The sequence below is a fragment of the Astyanax mexicanus genome, chromosome 5, assembly GCF_023375975.1.
Source record: "Astyanax mexicanus isolate ESR-SI-001 chromosome 5, AstMex3_surface, whole genome shotgun sequence".
NCBI classification, from domain to species: Eukaryota; Metazoa; Chordata; class Actinopteri; order Characiformes; family Acestrorhamphidae; genus Astyanax; species Astyanax mexicanus.
In genome coordinates this window covers 20,143,440-20,157,270 of record NC_064412.1, presented here as the reverse complement: position 1 = coordinate 20,157,270, position 13,831 = coordinate 20,143,440, and the positions used below count along the sequence as shown (strand labels likewise).

The 13,831-nt window shown below is 39.5% G+C and overlaps 1 protein-coding gene across 1 annotated transcript in view; it reads right to left on the bottom strand.

Annotated features, from left to right (window-relative positions):
• Positions 1-13,469, bottom strand: part of brinp3a.2 (bone morphogenetic protein/retinoic acid inducible neural-specific 3a, tandem duplicate 2) — a 75,483-nt gene extending 62,014 nt beyond the window's left edge. Inside the window, exon 1 of the mRNA XM_022675824.2 lies at positions 12,787-13,469. The gene's annotated coding sequence lies outside the window, so the exon portion shown is untranslated. The remainder of the gene's footprint in view (positions 1-12,786) is intronic.
• Between the last annotated feature and the right edge of the window lie 362 nt (positions 13,470-13,831).

Below are 13,831 nucleotides of genomic sequence, written 5' to 3'. Positions count from 1 at the left end.
ACTCAGTTAATCAGTTAATCTCAATGAAGTTTATTCCAAATGTTTTTTTTTTTTGTTTGTTTTTTTTTTATTGGCAAAATTGATGAGACACATTTAAAAATATGGTAATGTCTACCTAACATTTCTTAGGCCGTTGCACAAAATATACATTATTCTTATTGTCTCCTAACATCATTTATTTGCATAATGGGCATACTCCCATCCATTACTCACCATCACATCATTGTGTAGTTTTGCTGACCAGGGCTCCAGTACTTTTCCTTAAATATGCAGGTACGTTTTATATTATGTTTGCCTGCCTGACCTCAGTGTTGTAGGTAATAAGAGCAAGTTGCCCATCAATATCTCAGGCCACTCTCAGCCTTCCTTTATTAATGTGGGACTTTTTTTTTCCTCAACCTTGGATGAGACATAAGTGTTGGTTCTAGTATCGGTGCATGGAAACATATTACTTCTCCAAACGGCCTTAAGAAAGTTCTGATGATGAGATGTGGGAACTGAAACCTGAGTTCTCTAAGGCCTTCCCTCGAATCATAATTAGAGAACAGGCTGAAGTGTGTGGGGGCAAGTTGGACTCTAAGCATCTGTTCAAGGCTCTCATATGAAAGCCCTGCCACAGCTCAGAGCCTCCACTGACTCTGCTGGATGTATGCAAATGACAGTACCTTTTTTTTTTGTGATACTCCCCTCCTCAAGTACGTCTGAGGAGCGTGGGCGGAGGGCTTTGTGAATGTGTGTGTGTGTGTGTGGTGTGGGGGATGGTGTGTGGGCTGGGGGGCTGATTAAAGGTTTCACTGGAACTTCTTCAACAGGATCCAATTTGTAATTCTGCCATTCTAAGGCTTGTCTCCAAGCCATCCCCAAAACCATCTTCAAAGACGGCTTCAGGAAGCGCTAAACTTTACATCCTGCCTCCTCTGCTGAGTAATGGGTTTTAGCTCCTAATTAGCTCTCTTATCATCTAGCCCACGACAGTAAACAATACCTTTCATTGGGCGCCAGGGCAATGCGCTCCTTTGTAAAATTATATGACTGCGAGTCATAATTATTTATATATTACAGATGAGCGCAGAAAAGAGAAAGATACGTACAAAGAGAGAGACACACGGTGGTAATGTTTGTAATGTATCAAAGAGAATATTCCAGCAGAAAGGCAATAAAACAAATATGAAGCTGTGTTAATGAACGGAACATGAGAATCAGGAGGCACAGTTTGAGGCGATGGATACTGAAGGGGATCACCTGTCTAATCTTGCCGTCACTCTGAGAACAGGTGACACTTGGTGCAAAGATCAGAGAAATCTTTCTGTGCTTAGAAAAGCATTAAAATAAAAGAGAAATTAATAAATAGCAATGATTACTTGCAATTTGCTAGTATACAATATAATGCACTTAACACTATACACTAGTTAAAAATGATCTTGTAAATAAAAGTGCCATAAGGGTTCTTCAGGGCTGTGTCAAAACAAAAAAACAAAACGAAAAAACAGTGCTTCTCAGTACAATTATGTTCAAAATTTAACCTTATCTCTAGCATTATCAAAACATCTGATTCAACCAATAAAGATGCTGAAGGGGTTCTTTTTTGGAGTGAAGAGGTAAAATAATAGTTACTTGTTTTGACCTATTTTATCAATCATTACGGGAGCTGTCATCCACACATGGCGAAGTTTGGTATCGTTAAGACACTCAAACCTTGCAAAAGGTATCTACTAATTATCTTAATTAATCGTGGGTGTGTTTTTTTTGGCTTGACAAAAGAAGAAAAATACCATGTCACTTCCCATTCCCTTTAAGGGCCAAGTGCACTGTAATTTAGGCGTATTGGTATTTTAACGGTGCAAGGCTTCTGCATGCCTCAGCAAAGGAAACTGACCTGCTTTTTTTTAGTGGATGTTTTAATATTTAAAAATAAATAAATGATTGTATGACAAGTCAAAATAAGTAAGTACCCAAAAAAAGAACCATCCACAAACTATGTTTAAAGAGAAAACTCATCCAGTATAAATACCCCCTTCAATCACCAAGCAATTTGGATCACTAGAGGAAGACATGGCTCTCTAAACCATCTCTGATCATCAGTAAATTTAGCATTTTATTTGTAAATCAAGGGATCAGAGTCTGGAGGAAGAGTGGAGAGACACACAGTTTAAGCTGCTTGAGGTCTAGTGTGAAGTTTCCACAATCAATGTCATCTGCTGGTGTTGGTCCACTGTGTTATATCAAGTCTTACTGCACTTCATGCTTCCCTCTGCTGACAACTTTTATGGAGCTGCAGATTTCATTTTCCAGCAGGACTTGACACACTGCTCACACTGCCAAAAGTACCAACTGGTCTTATATAATATTGTAATTTTCTGAGATTCTGACTTTTGTGATTTCATTGGCTGTAAGCCATAATCATCAACAATAAAAAAAATAATAAACGCTTAGAATAGATCAATCTGTGTGTAATACTTCTGTATAATACTGTATATGAGTTGCACATTTTGAACTGAATTAATAAAATGAAAGTAACTTTTTAATGAGATGCAATAGTATATGAGTGGGGCAAACTATATCCAGTGCTTGGAAATTGGAGTCCTATAGCCATTTCACACACTCACTCAGATTTATTACTGATTGTTTGTTTAATACTGAATACAGTGTCGTTTCTTTCTTCAGATTTGTCTTCTTCATTCGCAAACAGGCAATCATTTATAATGTGTAATGAATTGCCGTGTGTTTTTGATCTTTTGCAGGATTAGTAATGTGGTCATTAAAAGGATTACCTGAGCGGCTCTTTGTGTGGATAATCCGGACTGCATCATTTTAAGGTGTCAGTAAATTTATCTTCATAGCTGCTGGTATAAAGACAGTGTATCTGCTTGTAGGGCTTAAGGTTTAGAGAGGATTTCATCAATTAACCATGACCATTAAAACGGAAGGGGTTATTTAATTAAAATGTGTAAGCCGAATAAAACACAACAAAGAATTGATTACTACTTCTTATAAAAAAAAGTTTTCTTGTAAAGCAGTGGGGGGGGGGGGGTAAATGAAAAAAGGAACTGTTTTAATTATTTCTCTCTTGCTCGTAAAATTCTCACTTTTACAGTTTTATTTTGGCCACATTTCACTGTGTGGCTTAGAGAAGTGCAGGAGGAAAAGCGTCTATAAATCTCACAAAGCACACACGGGTCCCCTCTCAAATGGGAGCAACAAGACCAAGAGCAAGAGGCCTCGAGCAGCCTCTTAAAACAAAGACTCTTATGGTTATTTTGTGACACACTGGAAATAAATCTGAAACAAACCCGGCTAAAGTACTGCTGCATGTCGTATGTGTAAATAATGACCAGTATTAATGGAATGTAAGTAACGGCTGGCAGTTTGCCAGTATTGTTTCGGTCAACACCTACAGAATTTGGTCTTCGAAATGAATACGGGCAGTTCTTTCACAAACCATTAACATATCTGATGGATCTTTAATATTTTAAAAAGGTCTTTCACACTCCCGCATGACATTTATCAATAATTCCATATCAAGATTTTATAAGTGCCTTTGACCAAGAGGAGGGAAATACAAAAAAAAAAAAAAAAAAAAATTAAGATTAATTCCTTTTGTGGTTCCTCCCAACCTTACAGACAATCAATCAAATAAATCTAGTTCACAAAAATGGTTTTCTAAAGAGGCATCTATAAAAAAAGGGGTTTAATTCATTCCTTTTACTCAAAATAAAACCTTTTTTTTTTAAACCTTTAATGATCTGGGGGAAAGAAAATAACATTGTAGCATTTTATTAAAGCATTTTCACATGCCTCATTTAAAACCAGCAGTATAGTTTATTTATATAATTTTTTTTGCAGAAAAGTGATTATTCTATGGCACTCCTCCAAACAAACCCTTTTAGACACATTAGGACTCTTAGGGAGACACTCCTAAAATTATGGTTTGTACTGTAACAAAGGTTGCAAATGTTTTTTTAGCTTGGATGTACAGTTCTAAAAAAAAATAATAAGAATCATTCATTCTATCTAAATTAGGATCCGTTATTGTCGGTGGTGCTCATTTCTGGTACTGGAGATTCACCACTCTACAGAGTTTACCTCGCAAACCTTGAAGAGATGTGAGCATTCTAGTCTCAGGTCTCCAGGGCTGTAGATCCACAGAACCAGCCCTGCTTTATATTACCTTGAGGTCCTTTAAATATTGTGTTTTTCACACTTGAATATACATTTCAAACAAAACTAGAATGATTAACTTACAAAATGGACAATTCTCAACATCCATAGAGTCGTCTATTAAGAAATAAATACAGTTGACTTTATTATTTATGTTTATCACTTCAATTAGAACTCCTATTAAATAGACAGACAGACAGACAGACAGATAGATAGATGTTTCATACATTGGATTCTTCAAAGTTACACCTTTTGTTCTAATGCCAACGTTGCCCACCCTTGACGTTCATTCTCTCAGTAAGCTTCACTAGGTAGAACCTGGAAGGGTTCTCCATCTATCTTAAATGAGTTCTAGAGGTGCTAAAAAAAATTGTTAACTGCTTTTCCTTCACTCTGGTTTCTTTTATGTCAGGTGTTTTTTCTGATTGTCTACTCCGTAATTGTATACATGTTCCTTCTTTCATAGTTTTAGTTTTTAATATTAATCCACAATGTAGTAAATAATACAAATAAAGAAGAAATATCAATGACTATGTTTGTTAAAATAGAAGGGAGGGCAGAAAAAAAATACTTTAGTTTCTCTGTAATGGAGCTAGTGCAGTTAAGCAATGTAAGCGTGCTTGCAGTGCAAACAGGGAAAGATGACTGACATCTGCCATAAAAAATATATACATATATATATATATATATATATATATATATATATTGCAAGTACGCAGATATATGCAAAAAAATTAGTGCACAATAAATGAAAAAGTAGCCATGCAAATAATGCATATATGAAAGGAAACAAAAAAATCCACATATGCTTTAAACACAAGTTAAAGTTACTAGGACATTTTTACACATGAAGTAGTTGTGGTTCTTTAAAGAACCATAAATGAAAAGGTTCTTAGCGAGTAAAACAATGCTCTCTTAGCACGTCTTAACAGCTAAGAAGCCTGATTATTATTCAGTGATGCTAATGACAGCTCAACAGTTCAGTGACATTAGCTCCTCACCTTTCTTTGGGTTCCCACAGCTCTTGTTGTGTGTTTACACTCTCATCAAAGTTCGCGGTCAAAGGACGGCTCGGATCTACCTTGCGTCAGATTTTTTTTTTTTTTTTTAATGATGCCGGGTTCCTGGAGGTCTCTGTTTTAAAGCTCTAATCAGTGAGTCAATCTCCCTAAGCCCCTCTTTTCTCTCGCATGTCTCGAATAAGGCCCAGAGTTAGGACGGATTCAGTGATCTGCCAGTTTTGCTCATTATCATAAAATAATGGGCTATGGCTGCTCAGCACAAAGCCCTTCTCATGCTCGGGCCTGTCTGCCTGCTGCATGCTCAACCAATCAGTCACTCGCCCTGGGATTTCTGATGTGTTACAATAGCTGCAGTGGAGCCTTCATGCATGAGTCATTCATTAATCTGAAGACTTGTTAGGGAGCCACTTTACCTGTAGATGGCCATTTGAAGGAAAAGGCTCTACAGAGGTGCGGTGTGGCACATTCACTTCACTAAGAGGGGGGTATTTGTCTGGCTCTCGTGGCTTTTGTTCTCTGGCTGCGTCGAGCTTTTGGATGCGCTGAAAGAACCATTGAGGAAAAGTGGGCAGCATTAGATACTGATGTTTGTGTATGCTGCTCTAAGGGTCTTTTGTAACCCTCTAAAGCTAGTGGTGTGGAAATGGCTAAAAAAAAACAGTGCTAAAGATGAGAGCGATTGCCGAGAGAGTGAGAAGATAGAGAGATAAAAAGAGAGCTGAAGAGAAAAAGAGAGATAAAGAAATGATCATGCGCTACAATAAATAATGTGAATTATTCACTAAGCTTCACTGTGAAGTGAAGTAGAGTGAAATTAATTTCTTTAAAACCCCCTAAAAAAAAACTCTGAACAACAATAACAAACATATCTTGCAAACATTACAAATAAAGCAAATTTCAAACTCTTTCATCAAACAATAGATAAGAGACGAAGCAATTAATGTCTGACTGTTGATGGTTGTCTAGGTTTAAATCAGTCAGTGGCGCACCTGTGTTTTCCAACGCTAAGATACGGCAGAAATTTACCTAAACACACCTCCACACCCATAGGCGTAGACATATTCACAAGTATCCTTGCTATGTAAATGACACAGGTGCAAGGTGTTAAAATTGCGGGGTGTAAGATAGCAAAGAGCATTTTTATGCCCCTTGCACAGGGTGAAAGATAGGGCCCTGTGAACGATGAAGGTCCTAAAGTCCTGCAGAATCCTAAATGCTTGAAGTATCTCTCATCTAATCAGACTATAATATCATACACCACAAGCAAGGTGCATTGCGATACTTCTGAATTGTGATCTTCTGAATATATCTAGGGCGATGGTCGTCGTGTTCTCTGGATTAGGTGAGTTCAGGTAAATTTCTGGCGTATTGCTATCTTGGCAACAAAAAACCCAGTTGCCCAACTGACTGAAGAGAACCTAGACAACTTAGGTGCATCCCCAATGCACGTTCATCCCTGCTTTTTCATACCTAGGCACAGTGGAGCATTCAACACGTCTAGGTAGCTGCACCTCTAAATGAGCAACGTGCCAAAGTCAGAGTGCACCTGGCTCTTGATGGGAATAGCAAGTGAAACACAGTTGTTTTTTTTTTTTTTTGGTTTGTTTTTCACACACTATGCTAAAAATTTATAATAATGTTATCCAAAAGCAGTGTGTAAGACTGGTGGAGGAGAACATGCCAAGATACATGAAAACAGTTTTGATGCATCTCGGCATGTTCTCCCCTATCAGTCTTACATACTGCTTTTGGATATCATCCATCTTCCTCTTGATTATATTGCAGAGGTTTTTCAATTTGGTCAAATCAAAGAAATTCATTTTTTTTGAAGTGGTCTTTTATTTCTTATTTCTTTCTTCCAGAGCTGTATAAGGGAAATAATGAGATGGAAAAAAATTAATACATAAATAAGTATAAGTGAAGTACCTGCTTGAGCCCTAAGCAGTGCTGTATGTTAGCCAACATATAGCACAGCAATGCTTCATCACTTATTGTTAGTACAAAACAGGTTAGCATGGCAATATTTTAATATTTTGTGTGCTAATCTATCAAACCAGGACTATTAAGATTAGTGTAGAGTTTATATCTTATAGTATTAGTGTGTAGTACATGACTGAGATGCAGCATTGTGTCTTGTGTCTGTTTTATTCTGTTGTACAGTCTCTTCTCGGAGGTCTCAGTCTAGGGCTGAAAGTACTTTGATATGATTGCGGTGTGGCACGAAGTGGGTTAGAGGAATTGCCCATAATACTGAGTCATTTTCCCAGCATCCTCCTGTCTGTGACCTCTTCTGAAGAGTCCAGCTTCACACCTGAGACAGAAGCTGTATTCCTGATGAGTTTATTGAGCCTGTTAGCATCAGATACCTTCACTCTGCTACCCACAACTACACCACAGAGTGAAAGAATGATAAACAAAAGTCTGATTTATGATCTTCTACAGATGTTAATAGAGTTAAGTAAAATGCTGCAAGGGACATTCCAGGATTTTGGCACATTTCAGGGGTGGTCACTTCTGAAAATTTGATCTTCAATTTGATCCTTTTTAGTCATATATTTATTAAATACAGGTAATAGACTATCAAAAAGTTTGATTCGTCAAGCTCTGGTATCAAAGCAGTTTTTTTAAATTAGATTATGCAATATATTTGGTTATTTACAGTAACTGGGTTGAAAGTAACAGGGTTGCATCTAGGCTAAGTTTTGGTTTACCCCAGATGTATACAAGATCAAGGACAAACATGGTTATATAAGTGTATGAAGTAAATTTTGACTCTACTCATTATTAGTCTTACAATATAAGTAACAGGGTTGCGTTCACTGAGTGACACACACAACTTGGACAAACATATTTGGAAAAAAAACTTGAAAATTTTTAGAGCACTTAGTCTTGCCATGTGGGCAGAAAATGTCCTTGTGATGTCACTTCCTTTGTGCCAGTAGACAAATATTTGTAACTCTTTCTCTGCCAGGTAAAATTCCTTATGGTAACAGGGTTGCGCGCATGTTGTGGGACACAACTTAATAGCATAAAAACTGTAACATGCAAAACAATGTAGACCAAAGAAGTTGTTTTCATAAGTAAAGGAGATGCATATCAACAATATACAAGAGGAAGTAATTTATTTAGAGCTTATTTTAATTGTTAAATTTGCCAAAGGAGTTGGTCACTCAATGTGTGGGACAAGAGAAAACGGCCATTTTTTGAGGTGGTCCAAAGGTGTTTTGAATAATATCTAAGGAGCTTATTTTTCCACCATATTTTACCGTTTGTCTTATAACAAGTATGTTTTTCTCAAAAAAAATAGTCATTTAGATATTTTGGATATGTACATTTGAAATTTAAGTGGTGGGACAGGAAATGTACCAAAATCCTGGAATAGTCCCGCAAATGTTTTATTGCTCTGTTGTGGTTAGTGTCATCTTTTAGACAATAAATACAAAAAAAAAACAAGAAAAAAGCTAAAGGTAAAATTTTAACGATTTCAATTTTAATCAAATCAAATTTTCTCAGGTCATCTGACATGCCACCTTTGCATGCTTCGCTTTGTAACACCAGTAGCACATGCACCACAGTTACTGGGAACCATAGGTCTAAATACATTGGCTAAAAGCTGTCTTTTAGCCATATTAATCTCACTGCAACACACACACACACACTCCCATCTTTAAAAGAGCAGAAAATTCACATCATGCAGTAAGTAAGCCCTGTATTGTGCAGGCTCTGAGGCTGAATCAGGAGGATGCTGAGCAGCGAGCCCGCTGTGTGTAATAAACAGGCCCATAACTGTGCTCTGCTAAAATCCTCACAGGGCATTGGCTGCCATGATCTTTCCATTGGCCAGAGCCTCGCGAGCAGAGCGCCGCAGCACAGTCGCTCCATCTGTGACAAACCGAGCCGATATACTGCACAGTGTTTGACTAGATCTGTGCGTGTCACACATGCCTCTGCCAATAAACACAGCATGCAGAAACAGTGATTACACCCTTCCAATCATTCCTCATGGAAAACATATACACTGTATAACTGTATATAAAAAGTCCAGCAAGGGCAGTCCAACTGTCTGCATGTAAAGCTCTGAACTTTCTCATCATCATCCTCATTATAATGAATCTACTGTAAAATATAATTTCCTCTGACTCTGATTCTAATGCTAATCTCTCTTCAGTTGTTTCCTCAGTGCCGTGGCTCATGAAGCAGATTTCCATTGTTATGCAAGTATATTTGGGCTCCTCTAAGCTATCAAAATGACCTGATCTGTGACGCCTTTCACCAAGGCTTAAAGGCAGAGATTTAAATTAGTCAATCACTGGACAAATGGTTTGCGAATTGCTTGAAGCTGGTCCTCCATGCATCACTAACATTTGACACAAGTCAGCTCAGAGCTCATCATTGCTGGGGCTCTTCTTCAGCCCCTAGAGAAATATAAACAAACCCAGTGAGTGTGTGTGTGTGTGTATGTGTGTGTCTGTGTGTGAGAGAGAGAGAGAGAGAGAGAGAGAGAGAGAGAGAGAGAGACAGAATGGGTAAAAGTGAAAAAGGGCAGGAGTGAGCAAGTAAAAGCGAGACTGAGTGAGAGAAAATGATAGACTGAGAAAAGAAGGGAATACTTTTGAGGCAGAAGAGAGGGTGAATGAATATCAAGGTAAACAAAGAAAAGAGTGAGTGAGTGAAAGAAAGAAAAAGTCTGTCTCTTTTTCACTCTCAGAATCTGTAATTTTGTATTTCTGTCCATTCACTCACTCACTCACTAATTATCTGTCTGTAAGTGAGAGAGAGAAAGTGAGTGAGGGAGTGAGTAAAGAGAGACAGATAATAAGTGAGTGAGTGAATGAATGAATAAGTGAACAGAGAACAGCAGAATGAGTGAGTGAATGAAAGAGTGAAAAGAGAAAGGCAGAATGAGTGAGTGAGTAAGTGAAGAAACAGCTAATGAGAAATCAGACACAGAAAGTGAGAGATAAAGTGAGTGAAGATATGTAGAGGGTGAAAAGGTGAATATAAGAAAGAGTGAGAGAATGAGTTATTCATAAACAAATAAGTGAGTAAGTAGAGAAAGAAGAGCTAAAGGGAGAGTAAATAAATGAGTGTGTAAACCAAAAGAGAGTGAGGGCAAGAGAGGAGGAAAGGAATGAATGAGTGAGGGAAGAGTGAATAATTGAGTGAAACAGAGAGAAACAGAAAAAGAGAGAGAGAGAGAGAGAGAGAGAGAGAGAGAAAGGTGAAGACAATGAACAAATAAAATGAAATTTATGAAAAAAGAGTGAGTGAGTCAATAGAGCTAAAATAAAAACGATGTGCGTGAAGCTGGATGAATGAACGAGTGAATGTGAGAATGAAAGGAAGGGAGAGGTGAATAAACAAATGAGTGAGTGAATCAAAAGAGAGAAAGATATAAGTAAATGAATGAATGAGTAAGAGAGTGAACAGAGAGATAAAAAGAGACTTATGGCTGATAGAGAAGGATGGCGATTAATGGAGAGAGAGACAGAGCATCAGTGAATAGAGTGTGAGTGAGTGAGTGAGTAGAGCTGAACAGAGAATGAAAGATTGGATGCAAGAGTAAAAGGAAGTGAGAGGTGAGTAAATAAATGAGTGAGTGAATCAAATGAGAGAAACAAAGTGAGTGAGGAAAGCAAATGAGTGAGAATAAAAAGACAGGGAAAAAATGAGTGAAAGTAAAAGTGAGAGATTAGAAAGGTGAAATAGAGGGAGAGATAGAACATTAGTGAATGGAGATTGAAGTAAATAAATAAGTCCAAGAGGTAGATAGGAAAGGAGAGGGAGAGAGAGGGGTGAGTGAATGAGTGACATAATATGTGAAGATAAAATAAGAATAATGAGTGATATAGAAGGACAGAGACTCATAAGAAAAGTGGAGAGTGAATGAGTGAAAGTACAAATGAGAAAATAGGAATGTAAAAAAGAGAGTGAGAAAGACCCAGCATTAATGAATGGAGATTAAAGTGAATGAATAAGTGAAACAAAGACTCATGTTGAGAGAGAGAGAGAGAGAGAGAGAGAGATCATAAGCGAGTGAAGAGTGAATGAAAGTTAGCGATTTGTAAAGTGAAAGAGAGAGGGAGATAAAGAAAATGAGGTGTGAGAATGAGAGAGAGAGTGAGTGTATGAGTGAGTGAGTGAGTGAGTGAGTGAGATATAAAAGCAGAAGATAAAATGAGAATTATAAGTAGCGAAGGACAGAGACTCATGTAAAGAGAGACTGAAAGAGAGAGAGCATAAGTAAGTGGAGAGTGAATGAGTGAAAGTAAAAGTGAGAGACTGGGAAGATGAAATAGAGAGAAAGAGAACCAGGAAGAGACAGAGCATTCGTAAATCGAGATTAAAGTGAATTAATTAGTGAAAGGGACAATTAGAATTAGAGTGAATGAGTGACATAAACTGAGAAGATAAAATGAGAATTATGAGTGACAGAGAAGATAAGAGACTCATGCAAAGAGAGAGATAGACAGACAGAGAGAGAGAGAGAGAAAGAGAGAGAGAGAGATCATAAGTGAGTGGAGAGTGAATGAGTGAATGAAAAAGTGAGAGATTGGGAAGGTGAAAAAGGAAAAAAGGGGGCGACTGAGGAGTGAGAATGAGAGAGTGAGTGACTGAGTAAATGAGATTTAAAAGGAGGAGATAAAAAGAGAATTATGAGTGATAGAGAAGGAGGGACACTCGTGGGGGGGGGGGAGTGGGGGCTGGAGAATAATGGGGGGAATGAGTGAGTGATGGAGAAAGAGGGAGATTGGGAAGGAGAAAGAGGGAGTGAGAAAGAAAAAAGGGGTGACTGAAGAGTGAGAATGAGAGTGAGTGAGTAAATGAGAAATAAAATGAGAAGATAAAATAAAAATTATGAATATAGAGAATGAATAAGACTCATGCAGAGAAAGAGAGATTGAGAGAGAGAGAGAGATCATAAGCGAGTGGAGAGTGAATGAGTGAATGAAAAAGTGAGAGATTGGGAAGGTGAAAAAGGAAAAAAGGGGGCGACTGAGGAGTGAGAATGAGAGAGTGAGTGACTGAGTAAATGAGATTTAAAAGGAGGAGATAAAAAGAGAATTATGAGTGATAGAGAAGGAGGGACACTCGTGGTGGGGGGGAGTGGGGGCTGGAGAATAATGGGGGGAATGAGTGAGTGATGGAGAAAGAGGGAGACGGATGAAGAGTGTCTGAGAGAGAGAGAGAGAGAGAGAGAGAGAGAGAGAGAGAGAGGGAGTAATTGAGAGAGATGGGTAATACATATGACCCATCAAATAGCATCACATGGCTTCATAAATAGCGGGATGTGGTTGATGTAGGCAGGGGATTAGAGAGTTGGAGCTGGGCGGTTCAGGTTCTGCGTGTAATGGGTTTATTGCTCTGCTGTGTGCGCTGCTGCCCATCCCTCGTGTGGATCCGTGGCCGTGAACCAGTGTAAAGACAGACTAAAGACAGCAGCAGCAGCAGCAGCAGGGTTCTGCAGCATTAACTCCGTCCTGCTCCGTCCAGCAGCGCGCGCCACGGCCGGGGCTGGACCGGGGCAGGGGGCGCGCGGGTTTGAGTGCGTTTTTGAAACAAACAAACAAAAAAATGCGCACAAACATGCGGTAACTCAACTCACCCCAACAGCGTGCAGTGCGCAAACTTCACCCGGGCGCGTCCCATCCTCCGCGTGCAGCTTCTTTTCTTCTCCCGAACCCCGACAACTACTTCCTCGCGCGCTGGGCTTTAGCGCGAGCCAGAGCGAGGAGCGAGATTAGAACGAGGCGAGGAGAAACAGGGCAGAAATCAATCAAAGCACGAGCGAGATCACCAGAAGTAGCCTAGACCAGTACCCGTGCCAGCACCCGTGCCTGTGCCCTAGTCCACTGATGAACTTGGGTAACACACTGCTCCCATTGTGCAGCAGCGTTAGCGAAGGCTGTCGGACTGTCCGGTTGTCCGGTTGTTTGGTCAGTAGCTCCCGCACGCGCCTGAAACGACCCCGCGGTCCCGAACCGAGCTGAAGCGTATCCTTTCAGCGCGAGCGAAGGGGAGCGCCGCGCTTAGAGCCGCGACAGGGACCGCAGTGCTGCTGCGCGGTGCGTAACGCCGACGGACGACGCGTACAAAAATCCCTCATAAAGTCCGAGACAGCGCTGCTCTGCCTGACCCTCCTGCTCCGCATCGTCCTCCCTGTGTGTGTGTGTGTCTGTGAGAGAGTGTGCGCGAGCGCGCGTATGCGTGTGTCTGTCTGTGTGTGTGTATCTGTGTGTGTCTGTGAGTGTGAGTCTATGTGTGTGTGTGTGTGTGTTTGAGCAAAAGGGACCACATTTCAATGCAAAGACTCTAGTCTGCTCGCCACGGCTGCTTGGCTTCTTTACTGCCCCCTCTCTCCCTCAGTCACATGTTCCAAACACAAGTAGTCCTCTGTAATGTTGTTTTGGAGCGGAGGCTTGAGCCAGTTGACGAGGCAGGAATGATAACTACATTAGGAGCCAAAGCCCCTTTCATATAAGACCCCTAAATACACCCCCTTCACTTACTAAACACCAACACCAGGGCTGAAGGCTAGAACAACACTTATAACACAAATATGAAATGGCCTGAAAGAAAAAATAAATCATTCAATTATAATGTTCAGTATGGCATCTTGCAGGTTTGTGCCATGTTTTAATTTGTATACA